Here is a 9932-nt window from a genome sequence, read left to right on the forward strand (position 1 = left end):
GTGAGGTTCAGGGGAACCAGGGATGTTACACAGAGAAACTCTGTCTCAAGAAACATCCCCTACTCCAAAATACAAACATCTTGCTGAGAACAGAGTGCAACATTAGGATATCTGCTTGTTATGGCACAGCCTTGTGTTTAATCTCCAATACCAAAAACAGAAAAGAAATAGAATTTCAGAAACAGCTGATTTAACAATGCCATATGAACTGCCTCAGTAAACTGCATTGGGGATCATTCATTTCTAAAAGGCATCTAGCCCCACCTATACACCCCAGACACCAATGCCCCTGCTCCCTTCACAGTGGACTCACCAGGTAGAACACAAAGCTCAGATAAGCCATGCTGGTCACCGCAGCCACCACATACACTGCCAAGTGCCCTAGGTCCTGGACATAAACCACTACAAAGTACATGTTGATGGAGCAGACGATAAGGGCCAAAATTCCACCAGCAATCCTCCAGCCTCTGTGAAACAAGGGGCACATGAGTGTGCAATAGTTCAACCAAGCAACAGACAGAAAAGAAACTTATGTCTCATGTGGGTAAATGGGACACAGGTTAAGAAAACTTAAGAGTGTCAAAATTAGTGATAGAGCAGACGGGGGAAGGGCTGGAGTAAACTGAACCTAGCATTTAACTATTATTAACGTATGCACATGAACGACGAGTACATGTGTGGGCACACATGCTATAACATGCATGTGAAGGTCAGAAGACCACATCTGTAGACTTATTTATTTTTCTCCTTCATTCTTCATATGAGTACCAGGGATCAGACTCAGGTTGTCAGGCTTGTGGGGCAAACATATTTACCCACTGACTGACCTATCATCTCTCTGGCACAAAAATTTAGCATTTAAGACCCTAGAAATCAACAACAGGTCCTGCCAGGCGGTGGTGGTGCACGCCTCTAATCCCAGCACTCAGGAGGCAGAGGCAGGTGGATCTCTGTGAGTTCAAGGCCAGCCTGGTCAGAACAAGTTCCAGAACAGGTTCTAAAGCTACAGAGAAATTCTGTTTCGAAAAAGCACACTCAAAAAAAAAAAAAGGAAAAACACAGAGCCATTTCATTAGATATCAGAACATGGTCATGGTCCAGGAATGGAGTCAAGACTAGAGTCTTGTGACCTCAATTTCTCCAAAACCATGGCACTGTTCTTTTAATGTTTTGTGTCATCTCGCTTGCCACCCAGGTGCAGTGGATAGGAGTGAGTTAATCTTTATTGTTTGCTGTTGTTATTCAATTAAATGTTTAAGCTCTCCTGTACAGGCCTCTATAGGAAAACAAGTTCTTGCCGCATGCTGCCAGTCCCGTGTACACAGCTTGAACTCAGAGAACTTCACATACATGACTATCTTAGCCCTCAGAATATGAACTGTCCGAGGCTCTGAATAAAGTTGGCTATTGCATGAGACTTCAGTCCGCCTCTTTTATCAGCTCATTCTCCCAGGTCCCACCATCTCTAGAGTGGTGACAGTTAGAGACCCTGGGACCCTAACAGGTTACATGAGCACCTGCACTGATTGGTTTTAACTGCAAACAGGACACAGCCAAGAACCACATGGGAAGGTATTCTCAAAGGGAAATTATCTATACCAGGCTGGCTTGTGGGCACATCAGTAGGGATGATGCAGAACAACCAGCCCACTCAGGGTGGCACCATTACCCAGCCAGTGCATCCTCAACAGTATAAGAAAGAAGCAAGCTTAGGACAAACATGCAGGCAAGGATGTGTTTATCCCTTGTTCCTGACAGTGCCTGTGATAGGACTATCTGAGTTCTGCCTTGACTACTTCCAGAGCGATAGACAGTAATTTGGAATTATAAACCAAATAAACATTTCCACCCCTGTTCTGCTTGTTGGTATGATATCTGTCGAAGCTAAAGAAATGAAACGAGAACACACCCCACATATCCCTTCAAGGTGTGCACAGAACATATTACTCAAGTGCACAGAATTCAAATCTCAGTCGCAGAGAGTGAAGAGCTAGAACAGGAAAGTGTGAAGCAGCTCTCCTCCTTACTGTAGCTCACCCTCGCCAGTATCTTCATGTCCCGAGAGGAAGCAGCTAGAAACTGCTCTGAAAACACATAGCTCTCCTAGAGAAGACATTTCTGATTGGCCTGCTAGGTAAAAAGTCACCTCCCGTATCCTCCTGGGGAGGGTGACAAGTGTACTCACATTCCATTGGAGAAATCATTCATCACTGGCCGCAGGCTGGTAAAGGTGAGGATGGGTATGAGAGCGAAGGGAAGCCGGAAAAACCAGATGGAATTATGTGGGCGCATCAGTTTCATCTCTAAGGCTGTGATTAAACATTGATGAGAAGCAATGTGGGGAGGGTGTTGGGGGTTATCTGGCTTATACTTCCAGGTCACAGTCTATCACCAAGAGAGTCAGGGCAGGACCTGAGCAGACACTTCGGAGGAATGCTGCTTACTGGCACTGGCCTGGCTCTGCTGTGCTCTCTCCCTCCACATCAATCTTGGTTACTGTACCACACAGACACCAGCACTGCTCACAGACAGGAGGCATAAACCCTATCTCATCTGTGCCATGGTAATAGCTGCTCCCATCACCTTGCCTTTGCCAAACATTATTTTTAACCCAGCACTAATCATGATCCTAAGTGCCTTTGTTTAAACACAAAAGACAACGCATTGGGGGCTGGAGAGATGGCTCCATGGTTAAGAACACTTTGTTTGCTGCTCTTGCAGAGGATCAGGGTTCAATTCCCAGCAGACACATGGCAGCTGACAACTGTCTACAACTCCAGTGCTAGGGGATCTGATGCCCTCTTCCAAACTCTGCAGGTTTCAGGCACACACACAGTGCTCATATACACACAAAGGTAAAACATTGATATATGTAAATAAAAACACATAATCTTAAATAAATAAATAACATATTGGATGTGACTTGTCTTGTAAACTCCTCAGGAGGTAGTGGTGCCCTTAGAAATCATTTAATGGTTTACTCTTGCTGCATTAATGAGCTACAGTGCTGTGGATTTTTATGTATTACTAAGTTACTTATTTATTTGTGTGTGAGAAAGACAGACAGAGACTTAGTGGGGAGAGAGAGGATAGACGGACTGACAGACAGACATGCCCATGTTGTGGGTGAATATGGCGATCAGAGGACAACTTTTGGAGACAGTTCTTTCCTTTTACTGAGTCTTCAGGGATTCAAATTTAGGACTTTACACTTGTACAACTAGTACAAGCTAGCATTTATCTACTGAGCCATCTTGGTGGCCTCAAAATTGTGTTTTATATATTAAGTAGAGCTCATTATTTCCATTTAATGAACTTCCATGCCTTTTCCTTCCTCTCACTCACTCCTAGTACCCAGCCTCCAGAATGAGCTTCCCCAGCTGCCTGCTTACCTGTAAGCTCTGCAGAACATTCAGGAAGTCATTCATCCCTGTTAGATGCTCTACATCTTGGAAGACAGCAACAAAGAGAGTGGGGATAATGGCAATAGAGCATGTCAGAATCACTGGGGCAAAACGTGACCATCTTAGGTTCAGGAAGCCCTGGAAGAAAGCATGGGGGCTGGTGACCACATGTGACAGGAGAGAGAAATGCTTGGGGAAGTCAAGGAGACCTGTAAACCATGGAGTAAGGCACTCAAGTGCTGTGCCATTCCCCTGTATTCAACCCTAACACATTACTCCATAACAAATAGGCCGGAATAGGTTCCTGTCATGGTGGAGCTCTGTCCTGTAGCCAAGATCCCCACTACCCAGATGTAGAGTGCTGCAGGCCCAAAATAACATCTTAGCACAACACCCTGGGACAGGGAGAGAGATAGGAGCATTTGAGTGCTTAGGTGACACCCAGAACAGCGGACATTTGCAGCACCTCCCTCTCCTCATGAAACACCAGCACATCAAGTGCTGCACTGGGCACTGCTAGGCAGTGAGACTAGGTGCTGGTGTGACCCAGAGGCTCCACCCTACTGCTGGGCATCCCTTCATCCCTCCTCCATACACTCCTTCATCTCTAACCCTAAATACTTCAGAACCCTGTACTTCCCAAAGCCTGCTCCTTGATGCACTCCCCCAGGCCTTTTATTTCCTCCAGCACCAATGTGTTTACTGAAACAGTCTGCAGGGCAATGTGCAAATGCTGGAACATTATAAATGCAAGTAACACTATAAATGCAAGTAAGTAACAGAAACTCTTAAGAGTGCTTCCTCCTTAGAGGGTAGCCTTAAGGGAGCTGAGCTAGAAGAATCCCAAACTTGAGGCCAGACTGGGCTGCACAAGTAGAACTTATCAAAAAAAAAAAAAAACTAGATTCAAAGAAGAACATGGTGATGCAAGCCTTTAATCACAGTACTTAGGAGGCAGAGGCAGGCAGGTGCCTGGTCTACAGAGTGAGTTTCATGCCTCCACCCAAGACTACACAATGAAGCCCTTTTGTCAAAAGCCAAAACCAAATCTGATAAGTAAAAATTAATACAAAAAAAGGGCAGCTCTGCCAGTGCAAGAAATGGAATTAGGTCAAGTCAAACCAAATCAAAATGCCCCTTGTTTTATTAAGAATGATGCTCTAGGGTGGCCGAGCGCATGGAGGGCAGACAGGACAGCAGGGAGCCCATGCAGACCCCAAGAAGACGTGAGACCATGTGTTTCCCCTCTGGGAGCTCATTTAAATACCCTGTGGGAGTGGTCCTGACATGCTGGGATTTGGAGTCCAGAGCAAAGCAACTCCCAGGCCAGGGGCTGTGGGCTACCCTCTTAAATTAAGACAAACCAAAACAAGAAAAAAAAGAAAAAAAAAAAGAAAACAAATCAGAAGACTTCAAATGTGAGAGTGTAGAAGGAGCTGTGGGCTGCGTTTCTACCGCCTGGCTAGCTTATGCCCCAAAATAACAACACACAAACTGTATTCATTTAAACACTGCCTGGTCCCATTATATCTAGCCTCTTCTTGGCTAACTCTCATATCGTGCCTAACCCATATTTAGTAATCTGTGTAGCACCAGTCTTACTAGGAAAGATTCAGCATATCTGACCTGGTGGCTTGCTTCTTCGTGTCTGCCCTGGAGAGGAGAGGCATGGCATCTGCCTCACTTCTTCTTCCTCCCAGCATTCTGCTCTGTTTACTCCACCCACCTATGTTCTAACCTATCAGGCCAAGCAGTGTCCTTATTAAATAACCAGTGAAAGCAACAGATTGATATATGACACTCCCACATCATGAGAGGACATCAGCACCGAGAGGACCTTGGTCAAAGAACCAGGATCAAGAGGTCCTGTAGACATAAAAGATGACCAAAACTAGATAGCAATGAGGGCGAGCAGCTGTGTGATGGAACACTTGCTTAGCATCATGTACAAGGTCCTGAGTTCAACCCTGGCATCTTATAACATTCCACAGTAAACAAAAAACCTCAATGAAAAAAACCAAACAAATAAAATGGATGGGAGAGAATTCAAAATGAGCTAAGCTCCGCCCTGTCAGCCAAGGCCCACCCTGTCAGAGCATGCTTCCTTTCTGCTTACTCCTCCTGACCTTTCTTCAGCACAACCATCAAGACTAGCAGACACACAGGCAGCAGTTAATAAAAAGGAAACAGAAATAACAATGGCCAAACAGCTAAGATGCTACACCTCTATGTTATCAGGAGGCAACTGTGAGTCCAAGGCCAGCTCTTCCAACTCACCCCTGGAATGGGTGGGAACAGGCTTCCTAGCCCTACACCATAGAGTAGCTGGTGTGTAGACTGGAGGAATAGGAGGGGCACCTAGACCTCAGATAAGTTTCCTTGGGTTCCAAGTCATAGCTCTTTACTGTCCCCATTCAGGCATGCAGTTCACCTGGCATTCACCACCCACAACCCTGGCTTACTCACCACCTGCTTGTTGGTTTTTCCCCCCAAAAAATGCTTCAGCAAAGACAGAGACGACAAAAACATTGATGATGAAGGAAACAAAGAGTGCAATGCAGGACTCAATGAAAAAAGTACTTGCTGGCTTCCCGGACTTCCCACTTATTAACCCAGTTTACCTGTCTAGATTAGAGAGATAAAGGCAGCAGTCATTTTTCCATTAGTTGCAGAAAGTTTATTTGTAACAACTCAGAACTTTGGAGTCAGCTGAAAGATTAAGAGGGCAAACAACTGGCTAGATGAAACAGATCTTAGCTCACTAAGCTACAAAGAGCTCCACACCTTTGACAACAGTGCACAACCCCCAAATGGGGCAGCCAGCCCCCAGGCTGAGCTCCCAGAGACTGTCTCAGTTCTAAGTGTAGTGGACTAGTTGTCAAGGGTCTGACTCATCTCAGCCAAGCAAAGCCTGACTTACTGGGAAAGCCCTCCTTATCTCTGGACCTCAAAACTTCCAGACCTTTTATGAAGAACACTAGCTCAAAATTTGAGGATCACTTTTCCTGGTCAACTTGGTGATAAACACAGACCCCCAGCCTTAGAAATACTGCGCTCCTGCGGAGCACAGCTCCTACAGAGCTCTAGCAGTCAGAAACTAAGCTTGAGTCCTTTGTACTTAAAGGATATGGAAGGGAATTGCTCACCTTGAGTAAGGCAGAATGCAGGTACATGTTGTGTAACATGATGACAGCTCCCACGATGCCCACAGCCTGCTCAATCTGTGAAGTGCTACAGCCTGAACAGGATGGCACGGACATGCCCCTGAGCACCTGGCTCTGGCTGGGCTTCACTGTAATATACTACACAGCAACACAACACCTATTAGCCTTTACAGCAACATGGAATGGGAAGAACATCTCTAGGGACATTGGCATCCTTCACTCCTTTACCCTCTGTAATAACTGCCTGGAATACGAATATGGAATCATGAACATGAACATGCTTAGTATGCATAAGGCCCTGAGTATAAGCACAACATCATCAATGAATGGCAACAAAGGTCTGCTGTCATTGGAATGGAAACTGCCACAGGCTCATGATTGACTCAAACCCCATTGTGCTTGTACAATATGGGGATTTGGTAGAAACTTTGGCAGGTGGAGCCTCCCTGGAAGAAGTACACGAATGGGGGCAATCTTCCTGGACCTAGCCATGTCCTGAACCTTCGTGCTTCTGTCTGCAATGAGATAGAACCTCCAACAGCACATCTCCTGCCGCCAGGGTAGTCTGCCCAAGAAACTGCAGGCAGCTCAAGCCTTCTGAAGCCCCAGTTAAGCAGACCCTTCACAACCTGTTACTTTCATCAAGTATTTTGGTTACAGCTACCAAAGATAACTAATACTGGGGCTTGCTGCCAGGGGCCAGAGGACTCAGGACTCTATATTCTGAATATCTTACATTACAATTAAAATGTACAATGCAGATATGTAGAGAAACAGTGTTCTGAGAAACAAAACCGACTACAGTTCTTGCTGGTATTTGTGTCACTGTAACTGCTGATACATATCCAAGAACAGTTCAGTTCTTAAACCCACAGTCTATACACTGCTGTTCACCTGCTCATCTAAGAACCTCCTCTGCCTGCCACCTGTGTCTTGGTAGGGAATCATTACTTATCATTGCCCACCCAAACTTCCTCCTGGCTTAGGATTTCTCTTGCAAGCCTTGGGACAACCTGAAAAATCTGCTCATAGACTAGATATGATATTTTTTAATGTTTAGGTAGGCCTGTAAGCAGAAATCAGTTTATAACAGAACATAAAATAGTGAACATAGTGGTATTGATCCCTAGCAATGGGCAAGCAACAAGCCAGGAAAATAATCAGCCACCTATTACTCATCAAAAGTTTTTTTGTCTCACTCTACAGTCCTGGCTGATCTGGAATGCTCTAGGTATATCAAGTTGGCCTCAAACATACAAAGACCAGTCTGCCTTTGTTTAGTTGCTAGTATTATAGGCATGAACTACCACACATGTTCACCACTACCATCAGCTGGTCTAATACAGGAAATAGCCAATTGGTTAATTAATTTCAGTCTTTATGAGCACAAACAGAATTGCTTTGAGTTAGCAGTCAACATAAGCCTCTGTCTATTCCACCCTAAAACTGTCCTGCTGTCAGGGTAGCTAATTTGGGATGAAAAATTGAAATAACAGGAGAGAAGAGGGAACAGGAGGGATGAGAGAAGAGGGAAGAGGAAGAAGTAGGGAAGAAGAGGGAAGAGGAAGGAGGAAAGAGGAGGGGGGGAACTAGAAAGGATTAGTAAAGAGGAAGGAGAAGGTCTGAAGAGGGATGTGGAAAAGATTGGTGAGAAAAAGAGGGAATAGGAGGGAAGAGAGAAGTGGAGGGAAGAAGGAGTATAGAAAGGGCGATAAGTGGAAGGATGCAAGAGGAAAGAGGAGGGGGGAGGAAAAGGAAGGCAAGACTAGGAAAGAGGGAATTTGAGACATGGTAAGAGATGTGGTAGAAGAAGTAGAAGATAATGTAGTGGGAAGATGGGGAACTAGGGAGGAGGAAAGTATAGGGAAGCGGGAAGACGAGGGAGATATGGGGAGGAAACAACAGAGAAAAGAAGAAATAAGATGGAATAGGTGTGAGAAGGGTGGAAGGAAGAAATAGTAGGGCAGAGAAAAGCAGAAGAGGTAGTAGCAAAGATGAGAAGGGAGGACAGTAGAAGGGGAGGGTACACCAATATTAGAGAAGGAAGAAGGAAGGAGAGAAGAAGACAAAGGAGAGTCATGGAGGATATAGAAGTGAGGGAAAAGAAGTAAGGAGGGATAAAGGAGAAGGAAATATGAGGGAAGAAAAGAAAGGATGGAAATGATGGAAGGGGGATGAAGGAAGACAGAGGAGGGATGAGGATAGGGAAGGGGTTAGGAATAGAAGGAAAGTGGAAGGAAAGGGGGAGAGGAACAAGATGAGAGGGAAGAAGTGAGAGGAGGGAGTAAGAAGAGAGAAGAGGCATGCAGAAGAGGAAGAGAAGGAAGGATCCAGGTGGGAAAAGAAAGGGATAGAAGAGAGGAAGAAAGACAGGAAAAGAAGAGAAGAACAAGAAGGGAAGATGAAGGAAGATGGGAGAGGAGGGAGCAGATTAAGTGGGGGTAGGTGGATAAAGAGCACAGGGGGAAAGAAAAGAGAGGAAAGTGTAAGGAAGATAAGAGTTTGGAGAAGGGAAGAGAAGGGATGTAGGATAGTTGAAGAGGACAGAAGAGATTGGTAGGAAGAGATGAGGGAAGAGAATCAAAGAAAGAAGATGAGGGAAATGGAAGGAAAAAAGGAAAGAGATAGGAGGGAAAAGAAGAGATAGAAAGGGAAAACTAAGCAAATAGGAAGGAGGAAAGAGTATGGACCAGGGAGGAGGAGGAGAAAGAAGAGTAGCAGATGGAGGGGGATAATAGGGAGCATGAGTAAAGAGGATGCACAGGCTTTGTTTACAAGCTACCTTCGGAGCAAGGAGATCTGATCTCAGTGCCAGAAGAGACATCAGTGGGGTGAGTGACTTCCCAACCCTTGGCAGCAGCCCCGGACACGGAACACAGACATTCTTCATCCCCCTATACTTCCTGTTCTTTCTGCAGGGGCTATAATCCCCAGCTACTGACTCTCTCTTCCTACCCCACCCAGCCTGCACCCAGAAAACCCCCCTTCTGCCTCCCTCCCCTCTTTGGGTTCATAACATCACCCAGCTCAGCCTGTTTGGGCGTTGGGACCTAGTCATGAGTGCAAACGGGAGGGAAGGAGTCCCTTTGTCTCAATATCCTGCCTGTAGCAAACAAGGTAGGCCTTTTGTTTGTGAGCTACTTGCCCAGCAAGGAGACCAGATCTCAGCACCAGAAGCTCCATCAGTGGGCAAGGAGATCCGATCCTGTAAAAGAAGATCGATAGGTGAGCATTCAGAGGAAGAGATGGGCAGGCGCCAATGCAAGAATTCACCCAACACTCTGAAAAATAACATGAAACCACCAGAACCCAGCGAACTTACAATAGGAGGACATGAACACCTTAATCAAGAAGTAGAAAAAAT

General features: G+C 45.5%; 1 pseudogene; it reads right to left on the reverse strand.

Moving 5' to 3' along the window:
• Positions 1 to 298: 298 nt before the first annotated feature.
• Positions 299 to 6664, reverse strand: LOC101997526 (annotated as a pseudogene).
• Positions 6665 to 9932: the final 3268 nt, after the last annotated feature.

Source organism: Microtus ochrogaster, unplaced genomic scaffold, assembly GCF_000317375.1.
Source record: "Microtus ochrogaster isolate Prairie Vole_2 unplaced genomic scaffold, MicOch1.0 UNK59, whole genome shotgun sequence".
NCBI classification, from domain to species: domain Eukaryota; kingdom Metazoa; phylum Chordata; class Mammalia; order Rodentia; family Cricetidae; genus Microtus; species Microtus ochrogaster.